Source organism: Sus scrofa, chromosome 2 (assembly GCF_054392235.1).
Source record: "Sus scrofa isolate SSC_HxYL_T2T_F1_AM1 chromosome 2, Sscrofa_HxYL_maternal_Yorkshire_Landrace_v2.0, whole genome shotgun sequence".
Classification (NCBI taxonomy): domain Eukaryota; kingdom Metazoa; phylum Chordata; class Mammalia; order Artiodactyla; family Suidae; genus Sus; species Sus scrofa.
In genome coordinates, this window is record NC_139384.1 from 133,125,216 (window position 1) to 133,150,712 (window position 25,497).

A 25,497-nucleotide genomic window follows, 5' to 3' on the forward strand; every position below is an offset into this window, starting at 1 on the left:
ATTCCTGAGACAAATCAAACTTTTCCTTATGTTTTCCCTGTCCTTCTTGATCATCATCACATACAAACAACTAACAGAGTGTGGGAAGAACATCAAAGAAACTGTGATACCCATTGCTACACAATCCAGGGTGTATGGATTGACACAGAAGGAAGCGTCCCCCCATATCTATCTTAACACTGGTAGGTGTGGGCACCATGTCATGTGTCATAAGCCTCAGATCTTTGAAAGCACCAACACCTGGAGAATACCTCTCTCTCTCCAAAGAGCATCAACAACAGGAAGACCCTTCAGAGCAGGGCCAGAGCCTTTCCCTCATACACACAATTCTCATACACAATACTGATAAAAAACACAAGTAAAATACTATTTGGCTGCTAACCTCATTTGAGTCATTTACCATATATTGGGACCCAATTATGTATCCAGGACTGGACAGAACCTAAGGCACTTAATGAACAAGGGCCAGCCCTGCCCCTGTGGATCTGAATCTAGAGAGGATTTGGAAAAATTCACATATGACTAGACCAAAATTCATAAGTCAACATCTAAATTAATATACAAAAGGGAACTATAAAGTAGAATGACTTCTCTCTTTCCTTTTAAATAAATATTTTCAAATGAATGTTCTCTTTCAAAACACTTACCGTAATGGGGACAATCTCATTTCTATTCAAAAGTTTTTGAAAAGTCCTCTTTGCTTTCTGAGCAGTTACATAAAGTGAGAGTGGGGAAAGGAGAAGTATTTTGCCCCTAACAGTGTTTAGAATTGCTCGTTTGCAATGATAATAAAAAAGACTGTATTTTTGACAGTTCTATTACTTTTAAATTTTCTATACACAAATACCTTCTTACTAAACCTGCATCCTGGGTGAACTGCCTCCCTACCCCTCACTCTCACCCCAGACTTTGTATACCCACACAGATTTTCCTTATTATCTAGTATCCCTTTGATAGCCTTCCTAATTAAGCAATTAAATTTTTTAAATGAGCATGTGAAAGCTACATAAAGACATGAACTTCATTCATTTTTATATCACCCGTAATGACTAGCAAATAAAATATTCCTGTACATGGTAGGTATTCAAGAAAATAGTGGTTGTTAAATGCATGTGGAAAGTCAAGCGCTATCCTGTTTCCTTTCTGCTGCACATCACATGAAAGGAGAATGACAAGAAGAAATATTTCTTTAGTGATTCTCGAGAAAGGGAAAGTTGTCAACATTTTCTCTTACCAAGAATGTTCTCTGAGAAAAAAAAAAAAAAAGTGGCTTCCACAATGTAGAACTAAATATGAAGATAAGGGTCAGCTGGGCTCTAGGAGCTACCCGTGATCCCACTCTAAACAAGCTCTTGACAGGAACACACCTGCCAGGGAAAGAGAGCAAACCGCATTTTGCCAGGAGACAGACAACACACAGCTGCAGAGTTCCAGACTCCACTTAATCCCAGAGATAAATTCACAAGTTGTCCTAAATGTATCACTCCACTGGGGAAACTGGCTATACAGTGTCTGTTGTTTGATGTATCACAAATAATTCATAGCTTTCCCTTCTCCCTCCCTTTCCCCTATCCCCACCCCCTCCCTCCCTCCCTCTCTGTCTCTCTCTCTCTCTCATACACACGGACACACACACACACACACGAAGACACAACCTTATATCTTTTAAAAGGTTATGTTTCAGTATCCTTTAAACTCTCCACACAGGACCTGGGAGGTCACTACACAGATCATTTCTTCAGAAGGGTTCTATGATTTTCTCCTTTATGAGGGATTGCTCCTGTCACTTCTCCTTCCCAGAATCCTTCTTAAGCCTTTTTTTGAAAGGACATGAGCTATGCTTTTAATTGGGCATTTCATTAGAGAAGAATGAGGCATAAAGGAAAACAAAGTGAGCTGCAGTCATTTGTTTTGAGGAGATCATTCTAGTCGTCAACATCTGAACCCTGCTGAAGTACAGTTTCAATTTCCCTTCTCAACCAAGGGTAAAGCTATGTTGACAACACATATTTCTCTCTGTCAAAACATTTCACTTACTCGGCAATCTGTAGACAGTTTGAGAGCCGTATCACCCATGAGCAGGGCCATAGCACTCTACCCATTATTTTAAAATCATAATGGCACGTGCTTCAGAAGAGGAGCACATGCAGGCCAAGCTCCAAATTGAAGAGAGAAATGCTAACAGAGTCAGCGAGCAAAGAGGGCACTGCAAATGCTGGGCCTCATTACTGAGCCAGAGAAAGATGGGTCGTCTGCACCCCATTTCATCTGGAGAACTTGGCCACACTGCCCTTGGAGTTCAGTCCCTTGGTTGGGGTGTGGGGGAGGGTCCACACAGGGAATTCTGTGCTCAGCTGAAGTAGCCTACTTGAGAAATAGGTTTCAGAGCACTGCACCTAATGAAATGATTCTTTGGGGCTGGGAGTGGGGAGAGCAAAAGTAAAGCGATCACCAGTTAAAGAATTGTACATAAGCTCGTCCTGGTGTGCTGCCTTGACCTAGGAAGGGAAAATATCCAGGGGCTGAAATTAAATATATATTGACAAAACTGCTCATGGCTCCCACAGAAAGAATTGATTGTGGGGTAACCTCCTCAAAATGGGCTCATTTTCAGTGAGAAGAATTCAAAAGAGATAATGTTCAAGGCAATGCAAATGTGCTGCCCAGATAATAGGCTGCAAGACAGATACTTTGAGGCCTTGAGGCCGTGGCTTTGGCAGAAAAGGAATAGTGAGGCAAAGCTGGAGCACTTATTGTCCAGGCTGGAGAACATTCACCAGTCACGAGGTTCAGATTCACGGCTGTGATTATTAAAGCTCATGGGAGATATACACTTGAAAAGCAGCAAATATAGTCGATAAAATGCCCTCTGAGCAATGAGCAGGCTCACCAATGGGCAGCCGTGTTTGTCCCCTGGCTCTCAGGGGAGAAGGCACTTGACAAATTACTGCCAATTGACTGGGTTAGTAAAATTGCTCAGCCCTCCTACCATTCACCTCCAGTCTGTCTTTCAATATATCTTACAGGGGTTTTACTAAACTTATTTTCACCCATTTATAAAAGGTCAACTAGGCTGTGTATTGACTTGATAGTAGTAAGTGCTTTTGCTATAATCCCTGATGATATTAGTCTGGCTGAATTTCATAGGATGTGTGCCGTTTATCTTTCTTATAAAATTCCTAGATTTGTCAAGTTGGTACCAGCTGTTATCACTTTAATAGAGATCACTGCATAATTTCAAAATATCTTATTCTTTCTAAAATGATTCTGATGCTCAACACTGTCTGGAGCTCTGAAATGTGCTTCTTGCTTCTGTCTCTTATCTGGATGGATTAATTAACTTGCCCCATCTTACTGTTAAGCTCTGCTACCAGACAGGCATGAAGCTCTACTATAGCATTTGCCTTCCACTATGTTCCTACAGACGCAAATAGGTATGACAAAGGGTGTACTTTTATGTTTTTCTTTTTTATCCTCTCATGAAAAGAAGCATTGGGTAGTAACTTCTTGGTGGAGTAGAGGGTGGCAACCACTCAAAGTGGTTGAGGTAATGCAGATATTGGGTGGCAAATGCAAAGTCAGCTGAAGGGAGAACAGTAAAAAAGGAGACACAAGTATATAAAAAGTAATCAATAAATATTTTTAAAAGAATATGTAAAAAAATCTCTTGCCTTACCCTTCCCAGGATGCACATATCTGCCGCTACAATATTGGAAGCATTTTAATTCTTAATATGCAAGTAATCCTGGTGGACACCCACCTTTCATATTGTCCAAGTTGCCCAGTCACAACCACTTTGTCAGGAAACATTGCCAAGGTCAAAGTGTTCATAACCACAACCTCCACCTCCTTTGCTTCCCAGAGCTAAAGATACAAGTTATAGGAGATGAAATCAGCCTGACATTAAAAAGAGCTAAATTTGCCAAAGAATATCCTATTTCCAACACAGGTGAGGTTCCTAGATGCTCGAGAAAGACAGATGATGTGACTGTCCCAGGATAATAAGTAAGGAATTCCCATCTGTGTGGCACCATTGGACTAGGTCTCCAGGGGTTGAGAAAAAATTTTGTTTCTGTGTGCCCCAGACTCTCATCTACAACAAAGCAAACTACCTCTAGAACAAGGATTCTATGATCCTCTGCTTTACTCTAACTCTATTTTAAATGTTTAGATAAAAGTATGGAAGAAAAGGTGCAAGTGACAACAACAGATGGAGAGAAGGGTGGTCCAGGAAGAGTAAATGGGTCTGGAGGTTTGGGATGCAGACGGTTCATTTTAAATGTTTCAAGCTGTTAAATCAAATGAGGATCTCTGCCTATGCCAATGAACTTACTGAGTTCAATTATTTGCTGCAGAGACATAAAAATGGAGGTATGTAAATATGCTTGGGCTAAGCTGTACTGGGCTCCCAGGTTAAGGGTCAGATTGACCACACTGAGTATCTCAAACTTGCCTCCACTTGACTTGCTCTCCTCCTTTAAGTTTATCTGAATAACGTCCACTGACATCTGCATTTCTTTTCCTCATAGAAAATTTTACCCTCAGCCCCCAGTGAGTGGCCGCTGCTCTATTTCCTCACCATATTGATTCATCAAGTTGATACTGTTTGGCTGTTTGCTTCCATTATGGGGAGGACAGGTATAGTTTGAGCAGTATCCCAGATGCCCTGCACATCTATATACCAGTGCATACTTAGGGACCAAGAGATCAAAAGATGACTAAGAGTATCTTTCCAAATGGTAGTAACATGTCTGATTTTTCTCCCCACCCTCATGGTCATCTAACCTTGGTCAAGCCCTCTGCACATCAAAGGTGTATTCCTCTGGGTAGTGACTGACATATCCAATAAATTCCTTCTTCTTAGGATGGCTGAATGTGAGACACCAAGGTCCAGAGAGAAGCAGCAGAAGCAATGAGAGCATGGAAATCACCAGTTAATAGAAGCCCTGGGGCTGGGGTAGAGAAGATTAGAAGAGATGGCAGTAAATGGCCTCAGAAGGGGAGCATCACCGTGAACACAGGAGAGAGCAGAGACACAAGGCAAGCCATTTGGGCAAAGAAAATGGATTCTATGTTTCTGTTGTAACTGAAAACTGCTCCATTTCTCTCTGAGGCCTTCTTGGGGTGCCACTGAGAGGATTTTCCTTCTCCCTACTCCTTATACGCTAAGAGCTCAGGGACTTCTCCCTTCCGTGCAGTAACAATGTGACCAACGCTCACAGGATTGGGGAGCTCTTTGGAGATTACTTCAAAGCCTGAAAAAGATTCCCTTGAATGTCCATAAAGTGAAATGAAATGTTTTGTCTCTGAGGAAAAGTTTAAGATTTAAAAATTGGGGAAAAGTAGTTCAGAGTCAAATTTGTGGGAGAAGGTAGAGGACCTAACTGAAGACTCTTTAAAATATATATATGAAATATGTGTGTAGGAGTTCCCATCATGGCTCGGTGTCACCAAACCCGACTAGTACCCATGAGGATGCAGGTTCAATCCCTGGCTTTGCTCAGTGGGTTAAGGATCCAGTGCTGCCATGAGCTGTGGTGTAGATCTCAGACATGGCTTGGATCCCGTGCTGCTGTGGCTGTGGCATAGGCCGGCAGCTGCAGCTCCAACTGGACCCCTAGCCTGGGAACTTCCAAACTGCAGGTGCAGCCCTAAAAACCAAAGAATACACATGAGTGTATGTGTATGTACATATATACACACATGTATGTGTGTGTGTGTTTATTTCAAACTTGAGTATCTCAAAAAAAAAAATATATATATATATATATATAATCCTCAAGATACGACTCCATAAAGGACCAGATAGTAAATATTTTAGGCTTTGAGGGCCATATGGTCTCTGTCAAAACTACTCAACTCTGCCATTGTAGCATGAAAGTAGAAACTGACAGTACATAACTGAATAAACATTGCTGCATTCCAATAAAATGTTATTTATGAACTCAGAAATTTGAATTTCATATAAGTTTCACATGTCACATTATATTATTCCTCTTTTGATTTTCTTCGACCATTCAAAAATGTGAAAACCACACTTAGCCCTGGGGCCATGACAAACAGGCACTAGACTGGATTTGACCTTCAGGCCCTGCTTTGCTGACCCCTGATCTATAGAAATCAAAGTGACAGTGAGTACACCTGCATGTGTGTGTGTGTGTGTGTGCAGGTGTGCACATTCTCAATGTATTAAACTGGCTCCAAAGACAATTACAAAGGAGTTCCTAAATGTTCAGCAGGAGTGATCTCATTGAAAAAAGCAGACAGCTTCCCAAGGTGATTATATCGAAGCACAAAATTATTACAATACACAAGCTCCTTGGGGGCAGAGATTCTGTCTTATGCATTTTAGTTTCCATCACTTGCCTTACAAATAGTCCACATTCAATTTATTTTTTTGTCAATTGAATGAGTTTTAATGAGTTTGTTAAAAGCCATCTCATTACATGATAGCCATCCCTTGAATGCTAACTAATGATTCAAAGATTCTTGAACAATTTAGATCAATATTCCTTTAAGAGAGTATTAAAATATTACCCATCATTAGCACTTGATTCATTCATTAGCAATTTCAATCTGGAAAACTATAACCTGTTTTTTAAAATATTCTCTTAAAATTATTAGAAAACCAAAGCCATTCTTTTCTACTCCCTATCACACTATCAAAACTCTGCTTGAAATACGCTATTCAAATTTCAAGCATCCAAACAACTACAGAGACCTAGACATAAGAAGGAGTCAAAAGTTAAGTTGGTTTTTGATTCAACAACACTTTTTCTACAGATTTTTAGGGTGAACCTTACTTGAAGTCAAACTACACATTGCATCAGAAATTATAAACAGCATCTCAGTGTATCAGACTCCTAAGTCCAACACCTGCAACACAAAACAGAGGAAAAGTTTTGTAGGGTTTTTTCCCCCTAATTTTTGGGGATTTCACTTTTATTCTCTACTCAGGCAGGGCATGCCTTAGAGCCTTTTCCATGGAACATTCTGGGAGATAAGCTAAACTCATCAAAAGGTTGTCAAGTCCTCTCCTTCCTCCCACTTCCTCCCTCACTCTTCCTCCATCCCTTGCCCTACCTACTGCCCACAAGCACATATGTGCACACGTAAACGAATATATACTTTCATCCCAGGATGTCTAACCTATCATGAAGCTTTCTCAGAAAACTTCTTCAGATCCAACTTTCCCTCCCTAAAGCCCAATGTAGAGAGGCCAGCCCAAGGAATGGCCAGGACAATCATGACAATCAAACAAGGGAGTTCCTCCTTCATGCCTCCGTGATGCGCATCACCACTGAGCTCCCTCACTGTGCCACACACAGCACATGGTGGGGGTGGGCAGTTTTATATAAGGAGGATAAGGAGGAGCATCCTTAGTGAATCACCCGGGGCCAAGTTTCAGACTCAACTGAAAACTAGAAATGGGGCCATGGTTAGGGTCCCACAGAGCTCTAAGACTGCCACTCCATACCACCGTGCCACAACAGGAATCTCCCAAAACAACACAGCATGGACTATTTATATGTGGTCCCAGACTAATGATCAGCCAGCTTTTCCACATCAGGGAGAGACAGGTGCCAGGTTATAGTGACTGAATCCTACTGGACAAAGGCTGGGTGGCAGCCATGAGACATAGCATGGGTCTCCCAATGACAGATGGCCTCCACCTCTGCCTCCTACAGTCAAGTAGGCACATGGTCCACACAGTCAAGTAGACCAGTACAGTCAAGTAGGCACACAGTCCACATGGCAGCCTAAGTAACCTCTTCCAAACAGATATCAGGCCACGTCACTCCACTGGCCTAAATCACCCAGTGACTTTCCACTATTCATCAGGTTAAAATCCAAATTTGTCAGCAGGGTAAGCTGGATTCTTCTCCATACCCAGGTATGATTACCCTTAGGCCTGTATCAGTAGGGTCCCCTAGCCTCCTGCTTCTGGTTGGCTGGGACAGTGGGAGGCACCTACGGGAACTCTAGAATATGGAGGGATGGCCTCCCCCAGCTTCCTCCCTGCTAGGTCTCTGTGATCTGGCTGCACCCTTCCAGAGTGCACCCCTCCAGAGTTCAGAGTTGCCTTCTCCCCTCGCCCACCTCCCTCTGCCAGCCCTGAAGTGTGCACTAACCTTGTTGCTTTCCCTAAACCCTGCCCATATCAAAACTGTCTCCAAATAAATGAATTTAATTATGTCTTTGGTATCTTGCCAGAATTCTGCCTTATCCTTATGGCCTATGATGCCCTAAATGACTCATCTCTGCTGCCCCCTCCAACTTCACATTATTAAGCTCACCCCCATTCACTTCCCCCCTAGCCCAGCCACTCTAGCCTTCTGTCTGGTCTTTAAACACTCCAAGCTTGCCCTTCTCTCTGGACCTTAGTCTTTGCCTAAATCCTCCCATCACCACCACTTTTACATGGCCAGGAGCCTTCATATCTTCCGGGGGAGTTCAAATATCTCCTCCTCGAGCTTTCCTTTACTACCCATCTCATCAATCTCTAGAGCTTGATGCAGTAAGTGCTCTCAAAAGTGTCCTTTACTTGTTTGCTATTGGGTTTTTGTCTCTCTACTATTATTCTCAAGGACAGCAAGATTCTTGTCTATCTCGTTCATCCCTTTAAACTCTGAACCTGGAACTATTCCTGATACATAGACATAATGATGCAAAATCATTTTCTGTTGAATTAATAAACAACATCTAATATGTTCAATCTACCACAGAAGAAGTGGAATATAACCACAGAGAGGCCAAGTAGAAGAAAATCATTAAACCTATCCTGGGAATAGGTTAGACTTTCAAGAGTAGCAGATGATTATTTTAATTATCACTGATTTAAAAAAAAATCAGTAAGTACTTCAATCAATACATGCCAGTCATTGGGAAAACAGCAGTATGCAATATAAAGCTTACAGAAACTTAGAAGAGAGATAACTGAATAAGGAATCAGAATATAAAAATGCCACTTGGGCAACAGGGTGCTATGGAACATGTAGAAAGAGCACCTTATTTCACCCAGAGAGGGTCATGGAGAATCAAAATGCAGAAACTCAAAGACTGACTGAGCCCACGGCCCACAGATACTCTCAGCTGGCAGAGCGGCTGAGGAAACCAAAACTCTGAGGACAAATTCTCTCCCCTCTGTAGTAGGACAGGTTATAAAGAACATCTCCACCTTTGCATGTCCCACCCAGACCTCACCTGGGCTCTCCACACCTGGGAGTTAGGCATTTATTAGGGCAGAATCTCCTTTCTGTATCATCTCTTTCTCATTCATATATCTTATCTCCAACTCTCTCACCACATACCATAAAACCCAGCACAGGAAAATATGTAAAATAGTCCACCTTATTCTCCACCACCACAAAAATATCTGAGAACAACAAAAGATACATTAAACAGGGATAATTACACACATAGCCTTGGTATATTATCCAGGAGTAATGAGTTAAATCTGACTATATAATTCTTTTTAAGAGTTAATAGAAATATTATAATACTGATTGATATATACAATATATAGAAAAAAGAAGTCCAGGATCTATTTTTTCATGCTAAAAGAAAGTATTTTAGCTATCTTTTTTTTTTTTTCCTTCCTTTTTAGGGCTGCACCTGTGGCACATGGAGGTTCCCAGGCTAGGGGTTGAATGGGATCTGTAGCTGCAGGCCTATGCCACAACTACAGCAATGCCAGATCCGAGCTGCATCTGTAACCTATGACATAGCTTACAGCAATACTGGATCCCTAACCCACTGAGAGAGGTCAGGGATCAAACCTGCATTCTCATGGGTACTATGTTGGGTTCTTAAAGCACTGATCCACAATGGGAACTCCTAGCTCTCTTACTTTGAATTTGCATGAGTTCTGGTCATTCGACAGGCAGAGAGAAGTGGGATGTCAAATAAGCTAAAACCTTGGTGAGTCTTCAGATGCTAAGGCCAGACCCTGCTTGTCAGACCACCTAGGCTGTCAAGGCTTGTTTGTGACATCACAAAGCCAGGCCCATAGTAAGGTTGAAATCACCCATGTATCCACACTGACTGTCCCTCCTAGAAAAGGAGTTGGAAAACTACAGAATTAAAGCTCATGGGAGCCTACAGATTAGCCTCACTTCCACATTTACAAGTGAAGCAGCTAAAGGCCTGTCAGGTTAAATGACTCACCAAGGTCACAGAGCCTTGAGTGATAGAAGGGGAACTCAAGTTACTAGGTTAACCTGCCAACCCTTTTGAGAGCATACCTCAGTTATTTGGTCTCTGGAAAGCTCCGCTGAGTTGAGAAAACAACCTCTAATCATTCAGAGCTTCCCTCTAAAATCTGCAGCCTCATGCCTGAGGTAAATTGGCTTAACAGAGCTTCTTCAGGCATCGTTGTCACCTTGCCTGAATAGCATGAGGTGATTCTCAGAAAAGGAAAACAAATGAGGAGTTTCTGGCTCAGTGCTGAGGAAAGTTGAAACACATTCAACCCTCAGCTTTTCAGCATTGCTAGTGTATCCTTTTAACCGTGATTGCTTCAACAAGCATTGCCGAACTGCATTAAGTCAGGATCAATCCAGCAGCACAGTTCTGAGCCTACAAATGCATGTTTCAGTGGATTTCAGTCATGACTCGCTAAATCAATCTTGCATCCTCTAAAAATTACAGCTTGGAAACAGGAGAGTTATCTTTTTCTGAGATGTACCCACAGTTTGAGCCAAAAAGTGTTCCTCCTTTTACATAGACCACCTTCGCAATTTCACCCTGTATGATCCCTTCTCTATTTCACAAAGAGCCCCTGTAACAACAGTGGAAAGGGAAATTCATCTTCCACCCAGGCTGTGGCTTTGAATCTGACCCCTGATCCACTACCAACTCCTATCCTTACTTTTGTACCCAGAGTACACTTGGGGGCCAATGACTGGAAGAGAGAACAGAGTGTGAGGAGACGAAGATGGCTTAAAGTGAAAGGCAGAACAGAGGTAATGTTTACATAACTTAGCCTTGAAAATGCTAACAGAATCAGAAGTAAATCCTCCCAAGCCTTGAGCATGCATTAGAAAGAGGCCAGGTGTGGGTGAGGGATCCAGTCTGAACACCCATTCGTCACACGTGGATCTACTCTAACACAGCATAACTACAGGGAAGGGTGCGGCCGAGGCACCCCTAAAGTGCATGGAAGTCTTATCTTTCCTAAGACAGGCTAAGTATATTTTAAAAGATTACCTGGGACTCTATCTAAAGCAACCCAGCTACTCTACACTGGTATATCAGAAATTGGACAGTAACAACTATAGCTATTTAATGGAACCAGCCACCTGCCATAGGGTACCAACAGAAAACAAGGGCATCTTTCATTTACTACCCATTCAAACCTCATCTGAAGACTCATTCTTCCCTGCTTCTTGGATGAAATCTCTGACAGATCCCTTAATTTTTTTTTTTTCAGTTTGTTGTAGGCATGAGAATAGTTTCATTCTGGAACTAATTTCCCAGTCAAATATGAAAATCAAAACCCCAAGCTCTTACCTAAGTTGGAGTCCCTTTCCTTCCTTCAGCATGTTAGGTGTGGTAAGCCTAGAAACCAGGGTGGGGAGCAGGCCTGTTAAACCGCTTCTCCTTTTCCCAGCTTTGTTTTTCATTCCTCCTCCCCCAGCCAAAGCCAAGGTGTCTGACCCTTCAGCACTGGACCCAAGGGAGCAAGGCAGTAGGGAAGGATAATTTAAGCATGGCTACTTCTTTGTATCAAATGTTGACCCAGCCCTTTGTATCATGAGGCCCTTGGAGGGCAACATGCAGACCCTCTCTGGTGACCTCTAAGTGAGGCTCCTGGGATACAGGCAACACCCTTTCCAGCAGGCTTATTCCGACCCTCTCAGCTCCTGGACCCTGGCAGACTCCCCTGGTATACCCTCTGTTGTGTTGTTACACCCATGTGGGCTTCCTGGACTGAGCTCCCTCCACCACCATCATTATAGAGCCACATGCCCCACAGGAAAACACCTGCTTTTTTTCTCCTGCTCTTGAAAGAGAGAGAAATGGTTTCCCTTGTAACTTTGTGGGTGTGTGTCATTGCTGCCAGGCACACAGCTCCAGTCACCTCCTCAGAAATGTGTCAGACATCAGAAATGCACCCTTTATGCCCTACAAATTCCACAGGAGAGTTAAAAATTCAGCAAATGGGCTCTCTAAAGCCCCTCTCATTCAGCTTGAGGTGAGGGCAGCATGGGATTGGGGGAGAAAGCCACAGTTCTCTGGCAGTCTTTTTCCTAAGGCATGCCTGCATTTTCCACCCCAGTCTCTTGGGTATCCTCCCGGTAAAGTTATAGAACTGATTTGGGGCTGGGGCCTCTTCCTATACCAGACCTACAGGGGACAGCTGGCACTTACTTTAGTTTGTTTGCTTATTTGGCATGCATAAGTTTCTGGGAGGGATCGAACCCATGCCACAGCAGTGATCCAAGCCATTACAACAGACAGTGTTGGATCCTTAACCATCTGCACCAAAGGAGAACTCCATCTGGCACTTTACTTTGAAATATGGATTCTACCGTTTCATTCTCAGCCTTTAAGACCTCAGAAAAATTGAGAGGAAGGAAAAAAAATCTCATTCTGACAATTGATTACCCAATCTCGGTCTTGCCCCAATGTACAATGGAACCTGTTCTTGAGCAAAGGTGGTAGTGAAAAGGAGAAATCCTACTTCTATAACCAATCCCTTCTTCTTACATATGAAAGTTCTTGCTTTTGAAAAGGTTCCAGGACTTGTTATTTTAGACTTTACCATTACCTATGTCACAAGACAGCATCGGGTACCTAATGGAATCTAATGGGATCTTTTTTCCCCCTTGTCTTCCCAGCTTTAATTGCTAAGGATCAGAGCTGTGAACAAAAACAAAGGCACTAGGCAACCCACGTTCTCAGTGCTGAGAATTTCCAATAGATATGTCTGGTCCCATGTTACCTCGTCTCACCTCTCCCCCTCCCCCACTTCTTTCTCTCTCTCTCTCTCTCTCTCTCTCACACACACACACACACACACACACGCACAGAAGCTTCCAAAACCTACCACAAACTTGATATCTTCAGACACACATTTCTTCTCTTATAGCTCTGGAGGTCATAAGCTCTGAACTCATCATTTTTACCGGGCCAAAATCAAAGTGTCAGCAAGGCTGCACTCCTTCTAAGGGCTGGGGAGAATCTGCTTTCTTGCCTTATCTTTGAGAGCTGCTTCCTTAGCTTATAGCATCTTCTTCTATCTCCAAGACTAGAAACATCACCTTATTTCAGTCATCATATCACCGTTATATCTCCAGTCAAATCTTCCTCTGCTCCCCCTTAAATGAACAGTTATGGTTACATTTAGGTCCCATGTAGATAATTCAGGTGAACTCCTCACTTCAGCATCCTTAACTTAATCACATTTTTAAGTCCCTTTCACCCTATAAGGGCTGCAAGAATTTAAGCACAGGCTCCTGATATTAGGAGCTGGTTATCTGCAGGGACATTATTCAGACTTCTCTAAGGAATAATAGCATTCCTGGAAAAAGAACCTCCTATTCCTGGCACTGGCCCAAAGCCAAATAAGAGAGACCTCCAAAAACTCAGGCATTGTAGAAGACTCTGTCAACTGTCTCCCCCTACAGCCAAGCCCAGATCACTGCTCTTCTGCCTGTTCAACTTTAAATGTTGAGTTACAAAGCTCAACATTCACTATTCCAGCTTCCTCTGTAGCTTGACAGCCATGTGGCAGAGTTTTAGCCAGAAAGACCCAAGTGATAATCTCATCTTGAAGGTAGAGGGTGATAGCTGAAACCATGGGAGCCACCTTGGAGGGAAAACCTGGGACACTAGCAGAGGTGTTAGCCCCAGCATGTCTGAGTCACTAAACTAATTCCAACCATCACCAGCACCAGACAGAAAGAGGGCTCAGTGGATGAGAGCATGAGCTCCTGGGTTAGGTTGACAGGGACAGCTCTCAGTCCTACTTCTCAAGGGTTAAGTGACCTTGGACAGATCAATTACCCTCCCTGTGTCTCTCTTTTATCATCAGGAAGATTAAATGAGATCATGCAAACATATGCCAGTACACCACAAAGCACTTGACAAATGTTAGCCATGGTATTCTTTTAACCCTATTAAAATATTGTGCCAATTCCTCATTGGGAAAGGAATTCACAATTAATATAATCACCTACCAAAACTCGTGGTCCAGAAACTTGATTCCCATGAGCTTGTTCATGGATAGAGGGAGATAAAGAGTACGTGAAATCATGTAAGTCCTGCCTCCAGCGGATGACCTTTGGGGGGAGAGTGAGGTTTTCTACTTGCAGCAGAGCAACTATGATGATCTACTGCCCACCAACCCCCATATTTTTAAAACAGCACCCAGCCCTCCACGTGTCACCCAGACCACAGTCAGGGTCCATAAAATCCCTCTCTTATTTTGCCCCAACCGTAAAACACATACTCTCAGGAATGTGAGATTGAAAGAGTTCCAAGGAGGCCAGACAGATGCTTAGTTTTCTTGTATGTGTAAGCATCTTGCTCAGTTCAGGACATAAGTTCTCTTGCCATATATTATCCAAAAACGAGGACCAGGAAAACACAAGGAGGGTGAGAGCCCTAGGTATTAAGGGTCTAAAGAAGGAGTGTATTATTCAAAGGCTCTTCCTGCTGATGGATTACCAAAGCAGGACGACAAGGATTTAAGGACATGATTGCAAGACAGAATGAGCATCAAAGGAGATAAGCAAAAAATCTAATTTTGAGCCTTTACCATGACTAGCCCCTGTAGGTAAGATTTACCTGTAACTCTCTAGCTGTATTCTCTCCCCCACCGTCCTAAACAGAAACACATTGGGAAAGTCAGTGAGCTTTGCAGACTGTCCATGGGTTGGAGGGAAAATACCAATCCTGGACACTCACTTGCAATGGGGAGGGGCCATCAAAGTTGGACAATTGAGGGGATCAAGGGGCAGGAAAGGAACCTTAAGCAGAGGCCCTGGGGAAGTGGGGAGAGCATGACAAAGGAAACACACAGGAAAGAGGATGGCCTGATGACTGGGGAAGAAACCAGTTTGATGTCAGGAGAAAGAAGCTTGGACAGATACAGTTAGATGAAAACAAGAAGTAAATGATAATTTTTTTTTCAGAGAAGCAAGAAGACAGTCTGACGTTTTGGGCATTTCTCATGTGGTCATTGGGCTTGCTGACATTTTGCTATGATTCCAAAAAGATGGCTAGGATCAGCATGACTTTGTGAGTGCCCTGCAAAAGTTCCCACAACCCCAAACCAAAACAGAATTTCCAGCAGAGCATGATTCCCCTGCAAAGGCTCAGAGAAAGGTGAAACTCCCTCTCAACCATCTACTGGAATGTGACCCAAACATTCTTTGCTTTTAATATTGCAAAACACTCCTTTTCTTATGAAGGGAGTTAACTCGGCATATACTCACCTCATCTGACTCCTGTCTCTTGGAAGGGCGAGAGGGCTTCAGGTGGGGAAATAAAGATGCTCTAATAGGAGCTGCCTGTGGAGGAGCGGGCTGGATGGGGCCTCACCTGATTTATCTTCAGTAATAGCTTCTAGGAGAAGAGAGACTACGGTAAGAATGAATTGCATCATAGGTAATGTTTTGCTTCAAAGGATGATTTGCCTCATTTTCCTGCTGCTTATACATGCTGCAAATGAGAGGGTACCCAGCTGACAACTTTCCTCCTGATTTATAGGGAAGGTCATTTCATCCCAAGTAAGCATTTTGCTCACCCATCCTCACCACCCCTCCCCCATCCCCTTTATGATTACTCTGCGTATCTTGAGATTATGATCTTTACCTATGGCAAGAGCAACAGAAATGACTATTGTTCAAAGTGATTTGTTGGCACAAACATACAAATTTTGGTGGGGAATAATTCAGGTCATATATTTATGAGTCTCATAATTACTTAGAATATAAATATGACACTATATATTTGTCATACATGTAGCTAGAATGTTCATGGAATTAAAGAGTAAATATATTTGGGTCAATGATATTTTCACCTCATATTTATGGACTTGCCAAAAAAAAAAAAACAAAACATAACAGCCTGCATTCAGCAAAATACAACAGTATTAGGGGAATATAACCCATTTTCCCTTACCTGAGAACTTCTGAATTTTGAGCTATTTTCATATCATTTTGGTTCAAGTTCAAAAACTGCACAGAATTATTATATGGAATTACTATATTTTAAATGTATATCCCTTTAAATATAAATAATGACCTATTTTTCCTTCCAAGTAATTAATGACATCATTGGCAATTACCAGAGACCCCCAAGGATAGAAAATAATAGAGTCTCAAAACAATTATCTTCCTTAGAGGCAGAATCAAAAAAAAAAAAAAATCACCAGCACCAGAGACATCAGAAAACAAATGAACAGAAACAGATATATTTACATCTCCTCAATAAAGGTGCATCATCAGGAAGCCAGAGCATAAATAAAAGCAAAGGAAAAACCCTTGCACTTGCCCTCAAAAAAATTTTGCTGAAGTGTCCAGAACCTCACCGCTCTGCAACACTTTCTATATTAAAATAGTATATCACACCTGCCAAAAGACCAAGGTGAAAGCAGAAGGTCACTGGCGATCTTTGCTGTTGTGTAATTCTTTGCCCAGTACCAAAGTTATCAAGAAGTGGATCCTACAATAGGGACCCAGCCAAAGAGGTCTGGCATGGTGTTCCAGCACAGGCACCTGTCAAGTCACAAGTGGGAAACCACTGGCCCAGGAAACTAGAGAAGGGCAGGTCAAACCAAGTTTGCCACCGAACCTCAATAAAGCCCCAGACTGTCTGCAGCTTAACCCAGTGCTATGATTATTCCTCCTCAGGTTCTAAAGGCTTATTTTCAATTCAAATGGCTATTCTTGAAATTAAATTGAGCTCATTTTGAAAGCCAAATTTCATGAGACACTGCATTCCAAGACAATACTTCACCCTGTACAAATGTTCCTTCTCTTGTGTTCCCTTGATCCAATTCCATCAAAGCAGTTCAGTTGTGCAATTCTATTAAGACCATTATTTGTCTTACATTTGACATATCCACTTGGCTTGTATATTAGCTAACCTGGGGGGAAGAAACCTTCCTGCCTTTTATAATAAATTGTTTCAGATTTCCCTTTGATATCTGCTCTGATATTGTGTTCATTTGGACCTCAGAATATCTTGTGATTTCTGGGGTCATTTTATCTTTCATAATAATGCAATTGCTTTGTATCAGAGCAAATCTCTACAGATTTCTAAAAATAGGTTCAGTTTAGCATTCACTGAGTTATGCTAATTCCTTAGCACCTGAGAATTTTGGTTCTTCTCCAAGAAATGGTCATCTATCATGTTTAACTTGCTTTTCAGATATTTTCCATGTTAAAAATATATGAGTTAATTCTTTTGGTCATGGCAGCAGCATCATTTGGCTTCAGGTACCTAACTGCCATTGTAAGCATCCCATACTGCAGAGTAGACCATAGCATGTTCAGGTATCCCTCTTCCCCAAGTGTGAGCCTGAAAGTGGGGTGATGTTTTGCTGAAATACATCCCTGACACATTTCCCATGTTGAATGACAGTGGTCTTCAAAATAGGGTACGGACACCCCTGAGGGTAACACAAACACATTCTAAGGATGCGAGGCTGATGTGTGGATCCTCAGTTGCTCTAAGAACACATTCCTGAAACTGATTTTCTTGAGACACTACCTGAGGTCATACTGGTCCTCACCCCTTTCACAATACACCTTTTGTTACTTAGCAAAAGAAAAGTATCCAATGGCACATCTTACCTTGGCACAACAAAGGAGTAAGATGAAGCAAAGCATCTTACCAATCTTCTCCAATCCATTTCATTTTGGGATGCATTCCCAATAAAAATTCTACGTTGGGGAACAAAAATTCCCAATAACAAATTCTATTTTTTTAATAATTGATCATATTTTAATAAATGAATAATAATTGCAATTGTCAAATATTGAATTGCAAATATTGAATTGTCAATTCAATCTCAAAGAAAAATATTCACAACTTTAAAGCCATAAGGTCATATAAGATATTTCATTTTTTTATTTTTTGAACATAATTTTTTTATTACTCAATGAATTTATTACATTTGTAGTTGTACAATGATCATCACAATCCAATTTCACAGGATTTCCATCCCACAGCCCAAGCACATCTCCCCTCCCCCCAAGCTGTCTCCTCTGGAGACCATAAGTTTTTCAATGTCTGTGAGTCAGCATCTGTTCTGCAAAGAAGTTCTGTCTGTCCTTTTTTCAGATTCCACATGTCAGTGAAAGCATTTGATGTTGGTGTCTCATTGTATGGCTAACTTCCTTAGCATGATAATTTCTAGGTCCATCCATGTTGCTAAAAATGCTGGTATTTCATTCATTTTAATGGCTGAGTAATATTCCATTGTGTATAGGTATCACATCTTTTTTTTTTGTTTTTTGTTTTTTTTTTTAAACTTTGTTTTTTGTTGTTGTTGTTGTTGTTTTTTAATTTATTTATTTATTTATTTTTTGTTGTTGTTGTTGTTGTTGCTATTTCTTGGGCCGCTCCCGTGGCATATGGAGGTTCCCAGGCTAGGGGTCCAATCGGAGCTGTAGCCACCAGCCTACGCCAGAGCCACAGCAACGCGGGATCCGAGCCGCGTCTGCAACCTACACCACAGCTCACGGCAACGCCGGATCGTTAACCCACTGAGCAAGGGCAGGGACCGAACCTGCAACCTCATGGTTCCTAGTCGGATTCGTTAACCACTGCGTCATGATGGGAACTCCAAGTATCACATCTTCTTGATCCACTCCTCTGTTGATGGACATTTAGGTTGTTTCCATATCTTGGCTATTGCAAATAGTGCTGCAATGAACATCGGAGTACATGTGTCTTTGCGAGTCATGGTTATCTCTGGATAGATACCCAGGAGTGGGATTGCTGGATCAAATGGTAGTTCCATGTTTAGTTTTCTGAGAAATCCCCATACTGTTTTCCACAGTGGTTGTACCAATTTACAATCCCAGCAACAGTGTGATAGGGTTCCTTTTTCTCCACCCCTCTCCAGCACTTATTGTTTGTAGACTTTTGGATGATGGCCATGCTGGCTGGTATAGTGGTACCTCATAGTGGTTTGGATTTGCATTTCTCTAATAAGGAGTGGTACTGAACATCTTTTCATGTGTTTTTTGGCCATCTGCATGTCTTCTTTGGAGAACTGTCTGTTTAGATCTTCTGCCCATTTTTTGATGGGGTTGTTTATTTTTTTTTTTTTGTTATGGAGCTTCAGATAGTGTTTATAAATTTTGGAGATTAATCCCTTGTCAGTTGATTCATTTGCAAAGATTTTCTCCCATTCTGTGGGTTGTCTTTTCATTTTGTTTAGGATTTCCTTTGCTGTGCAGAAACTTTTAAGTTTAATTAGGTCCCATTTGTTTATTTTTGTTTTTACTGTCATTACTCTAAGAGGTGGATCTGAGAAGATGTTGATGTCATTTATGTCAGAGAGTGTTTGGCCTATGTTTTCCTCTGAGAGTTTTCTAGTGTCTGGTCTTATATCTAGGTCTTTAATCCATTTTGAATTTATTTTTAAATTTAAAATTTTATAGTTACTTTTGTTCCAGAGAATGTTGATGAGGTTAAAGACTTTCAAAGGTAATGATATTTTATGTTAGTGTACATTTCAGGGTAGTAAGTGAAATAGAAATATGATTGCTAGTACAAGAAGAAATGACAAGATTTCCTATTGCTAAAAAAGAGCTGCTTCGTGCATTTTTCAAAAAGATAATAGTAGAAATCAAATTACTATGGAATTCATATTTGTTGGATCCATTTAAAAGAGCCATCTTAAAGTTTTGTTTTAAGATGTCAATATTTATCAAGCACTATAAATTATATCCTTTGGAATGTTTGAATATATAATGAAAAATTTTAAGCAACAACTGAAAATATGAAAGGTAGTACTTAATCTGAAGAGTATTGTCACATAACATCTAGTATCTGAGAGAGAGAGAGAGACAGAGAAAGAGAATGACAGAGAGAAGGAAAAAGAGCTTGCAGGCTTCTATACCTGCAAGGTGACTGAAAGATAATCTCTCACATCCACCTGGAGGCTGAAATATTGTGGCCTTTAGGTCTAGAAAGATTAAATAACTTTACATTGGTATTTCTGGGTTAAAAAATCTAATATAAATGATTTGAAAAAGCTGTCTAGCCAATATCCACTTATTACATACAAGTCGGTAGATCCAACGTAATACAATTCACTGTTGGCTTAGACCCCTGTGGTTTCAACAACGCCCATGAGTGTTTCTACTCAAAGAACAGTGAGCAGACCAAAAGATAGGTAAAACCAACTGAAACATCAAGCTTACAAAGGAAAAATGTGGCTTGGAACTTCTGTACAAAAGGCTATTTAATGATGTCAGGAGAGGGTATTTTCTACCGAGCATGGATGAATCTTCAGTCTCGCCTCCATTATTTCTACACTTCAGCTTAGCTCTCCGTCCCTCAAGGTGGAAAGCTGAATGGGTCCATTCAAGTAAACTGGACCATTCCCAGAGGTTTATTCCTCCCTCCCCCACACTCAGATTCATTTTGGTCAACATACCATCCTTATCCCATCCCGCTCCTCCTTCTCTTTCCTTTTGCCCTGGGGGCGATCTCTAGTCTGTGTTTGGTCTGCAGGCTTCAGGAGGAATGTAATACCATGGCCATAAAAATTCTCTGCTCACATTGGCCTCTGCTGAGATGTCATTCAGCTTATCTGGGTCTCAATATTCCATGCTGGCCTCCAGTGTGAAGTCTGCCATCCTGCCATGGCCTCAGGTGGCCATGAGTCCTTTTGCATCTCAGACAGAACTGGGCAAACTTCAGACATCACCAGGGGAATGCCCTAGACAGTCTAGCCTCATCAGCACTTACACTTGAAGTAGAGACTGTGTTAACCAGTCTTTTAATTTCTGTAAATCAGTGCTTTAACACCTACAAAATGGCTGCTAGCTGTTCCCAGATACACCCTGACTCCCCAAAAATATGTGGAAACTTTAGACAGCCCCAAACAATATACTCCAAAAACCAAAGTGAACTTGAATTTCCTGGGGACCACTTTCAAGCTTAGGTGGTCCATCCTGAGACCACCTCCCCTGCTATCCCCATTCCTTCCCATGGAAACCGCAGGTCTGCTCCCCATCTCTGCTTCCAGAAGGACCTTGCTGTGTCCCTATGGTGTGCTGTGTTCTCCCCATAGGACTGCAAATCGAACAAAACCATAAAACTCTCTTTTCTCTCCTATGACCTGCCTCTGGCCTCACGTTACCTCACTCAAGGAAATATGGTTAAAACAGTGGTGGGGGAAGTTTTCCCAGGTCCCATGGCTGTGAGGAGGGCAGAACCCAAAGAAACTTGAGGTTCTATTGGGCAAGACACCATGTAGGGCAGTGGAGGATGGATGTCCAGGTGGCCAACAGCATCAAGTAGCAGGGAACTAAGGCAGAGACCAATTTCATATTCCTTAAACACTGTTGGGAGGACAGAATAAAAGCCTGTCGAGTAAAATTAAATAGTGAAAAGAAACAGGTAAATTAAGCAAATTGGTTGTTCACTGAATTGTCTTTTAGCAAATTAACCTAGAATGGGACATAATTGGTAATAAAGAAGGAATGGAATTTAAAGAAGATTTAGAAATTGTCCCTAGGGGATGACCTAACCATTGCAAATGTTGGATGTCATTGTAAACAAGCCTTTTAAAGATCACTTTTAAAGGAATACTGTGAGTGGTTAGAGTGTGGCAATCATAAATATACACTCACGGGACAAATGGGGGAAAAAAAAAAAAAAAACTGTCCCAATGTTACACAAATGGGTTCTAGTGGCTTGGGAGTAATTTCCAGTGACAGCATCATTCATGATTCAAAAAGTACTGTTTCTCAAACAACTTAGATAGAAGTAAAGGTGACAGGCCTCACAAAACTGCATTAGAGAATTCAAAAAGCAGCTTTAGTGATGATGAAGACACGATGTCAAGGATGGATGTGAAGAACACAGGGAAAATGAAAGGAGAAAAAAGCATGTCTCTAAATTCACATTATTGTATACAATGGGGTTTTAAACATGTAGTACACTGAAGTTAAATATAATAACTAGATTCTTGCCTGTTTCATCTATATCTCTCAAAGTTTCCTGATTCATTGGGAAAGAAATATTTAGACCTCAGTGAGAAAACAAAAAATCAGGGTCACTTGGCAGTGGATGTTTACATCAAGTGGTACAGACCATAGCCTTAAAAGCCTGTATAACAAAGCACAGGATGTGACCTTGAGAGCCAGGAAGACTTCTCTGGAGAAACACTGCGTAAGCTGCTGTCTCTCAAGGTAAAAGGGGGTGGGAATAAGAGGAGAAAGGATCTTCCAGGTCGAGTCGCAAGCAGGTACAGAATCTCCAGTGCCAGTCTCTCAGAAAGAGCTGAGGCTGTCCAGAGGGAACAAAGGGAAGCCCAGAGCAAGGTGTGGCTGGAGAGCCAAAGGACACGCAGGCCATGCGGAGCCCAGGAGGAACGTTAAGCACTTTGTTTTCTTCCAAAAGTGAAATGAGGGAGTTCCCGTCGTAGCTCAGTGGTTAATGGATCTGACTAGGAACCATGAGGTTGCCGGTTCAATCCCTGGCCTTGCTCAGTGGGTTGAGGATCTGGTGTTGCCATGAGCTGTGATATAGGTTGCAGGTGCAGCTCCGGATCCCACGTTGCTGCGGCTCTGGCCTAGGCAGCAGCTACAGCTCTGATTGGACCCCTAGCCTGGGAACTTCCATATGCCGTGGGAGCAGCCCTAGAAAAGGCAAAAGGACAAAAAAAAGAAAAAAAAAGAAAAGAAAAGAAAAAAAAGAAAGTGAAATGAAGCCAGATAAAGAGGTGGCTAGTGCAACAATCCAAACCAGAGATGCTGGCCTCTTAATAGGCAATGGCCAAAGCCCAGACCCTTGCAGGATGTGGTAAGGATTTAATGGATTGGGGTTTGGTTCTGGTTTGGTTTGGTTTTCTGTTTTGCTTCACTAAAGTTCAACAGGAAGCTGTTGAAAGAAAGGTTGCAAATATAAGAGTGAAATGATCTACTTATATAGGTATTTCTACAACAGCCACCTCGCTACTGGAACTAGCAGTGAAAGGGCAAACATTTTCAAAGGGAGAAGAAAAAAAAAGAGTTCCCATCATGGCTTAGCAGAAACAAATCTGACTAGGAACCGTGAGGTTTCGGGTTCGATCCCTGGCCTGGCTCAGTGGGTTAAGGATCTGGCATTGCTGTGAGCTGTGGGGTAGATCGCAGATGCAGCTTGGATCTGGCACTGCTGGTGGCTCTGACATAGGCCAGCAATTGTAGTTCCAATTCGACCCCTAGCCTGGGAACCTCCATATGCCAAGGTGTGGCCCTGAAAAGACAAAAGACAAAAAAAAATTTTCAAATGGAGGATGATGGGGTGGTTGTTATACTGAACCTGTATTACAGATGGGTTCTTGGTCATAGTGGTAGCAGTGGAAATGAAAACAGGTAAATGCACTGACAAGAGGGAATTACAAAGATCTGTATTACCAGGATGCTGGTGCATTTCACCATGATAGAAGGCAGTGAGAAAGAACTGTCTTTGGGGTAGAGAAAAGCACAAGAGAGGACATGGCTTAAATGAGACAGAGTGACACTTCCTTTGCACTTTTCTTTCAGTGGCAAAATAGATCATATCATGTTAATGTCCTTTATATTTTAGGCATGGAAACTTTCATGTTCCACATGCTGTGTAAACAAAGGAAAGTTCCAGGATTCATTGTAGAACCACCCAACTTGCTTCATGGGATGTGGAATTTGGAATGACGGTCACCCAATTTTTTTGGAAGGAAGGAGGTATCTACAGTATACTGAAGGAAGCCCCACAGTCATTACTACTGGACAGTGCTCTGTCACACAACAGTGGATCCTAAGATTCTGAATCCAGGGAAAGCTACTAAAAGATTAAAATTACTGTGATTCATCAGAGAGGACCTACTTAAACTCCTAATGACCCTAGAAGATAATCCTTTTTCAGAAAAGAAGGCTGTTTGGATATAGAATCCTGGTACCCAAGAAGGACGTTTTTGTGTTTGGTACCCATTCTGATGGTTTCTCGTTTAGTTCCATTTTTCTCCTCCATTAGGAATATTGTAAGAAGAGCCCTGGGGGCATACAGAGACACTTTTCTTCTATGGCACTGGGGCCGCAGGGCAGTCAGCCAGAACTAAAAGAAGCAACAAGCACATGCTCAGAACCCAGGCTCAGTCACTAACACAGGTGCTGAGTGGACAACTCCCAAGATGGAGAGACACATGGATTTGGGTAAATGCCCCTTCTTGTGGGAGAAGGAGGGGAGAAAGCACATCTCTGATATATCCAGCGAGGAGAGAGTGAAATGTTCTGGGCCATCTTCCCTAATGTGTGGGTAGTGAGAGAGTCGGGGGGGGTCACCATGGATACATCTGGCTGCATCTGCCTGAGTTATTTGTATTGAACAGATTGCTACAGGGTGGTTTTTTTCTGGTCTCATTATGTGTGTGTAATGCCAATTAAATAACAGGAATGAAAATTAAAAAGGAAAATATCTGCCCCTGCTGGGTATAATCTCATTAGTGCAAAGTCAAATGATTAGTCCTAAAAAGGGTTCCAAGAGGCAGCAAAGACAGCATTAAAGTTGCAAGTGTCTTCTGCATCACAACGAGAAAATGAACCAGAACTGCTCACTGTATTGAAGATACTCTGGCCATGCCTATAATAAGACCATGTAACAATTTGAGTACCACTGTATCTCTAACTAAAGGAACAGCAGGGACATTCCCAGGATACATCCTAAAGTCCAAATCCAGGATATAAAATGATTGTGTCAGGCATTTTAAAGACAAATGTCATGTTTCCCTGGTTGAATGTGAAACCTGTTAGGTGCTTACTTTACAGTGCTCAATGACTTCCATCATCTTCAAGCATCAGACTTTTTTTCTAATTAACCAAGCCAGCCAGCTATAAATGTGCCAGCAGCTCTCAGAGAAAAATGCAAACTGGAAGGGTCTGTCCAATTTCAGCCTCAGAGTGCATTTCCCATGAAGAGCCTGAGCCACTGGGAAGTACACCAGCAGGCGGCTGGTCTCCAGCTAAGCCTCAGGTGGAATACCAAATTTTCCCTTCCTTAAGGAAGTTTTAGAAATTCAGACATGGCTATTTGGAAGCAAGATGACTCAAGAAGAAGGCTTGGAGTGATAGGCAAGTAAAAAATGCCCGGGCCAAGAGGATGTTCCTCAGGAATGCAGGATCAGGGAGCTTCACTTCCAAAGTACTCTCATGCCTTTTTCCCTTTCACCTTCACTCTGAGAAGCAAAGGGAACAGGAACCATTCCAACATTTCAGGTGAAGAGAGTGAAGCACAGATATTAATCCTATGATTTTGGCCAAAGTATCTCAAATCTGTGATGTT

The 25,497-nt window shown here is 42.0% G+C and overlaps 1 protein-coding gene across 6 annotated transcripts in view; it reads right to left on the minus strand.

The window, feature by feature from the left end:
- DTWD2 (DTW domain containing 2) overlaps positions 1–25,497 on the minus strand; it is a 1,117,698-nt gene that overhangs the window by 790,135 nt on the left and 302,066 nt on the right. For 4 of the 6 annotated variants that reach the window (XR_014838614.1, XR_014838622.1, XR_014838613.1 and 1 more), the window contains one exon: positions 15,444–15,573. The gene's annotated coding sequence lies outside the window, so the exon portion shown is untranslated. Of the gene's footprint in view, positions 1–12,996; positions 15,574–25,497 lie in introns of those variants that run through there. The other 2 variants (XR_014838615.1, XM_085014346.1) reach the window with 2 other exon arrangements.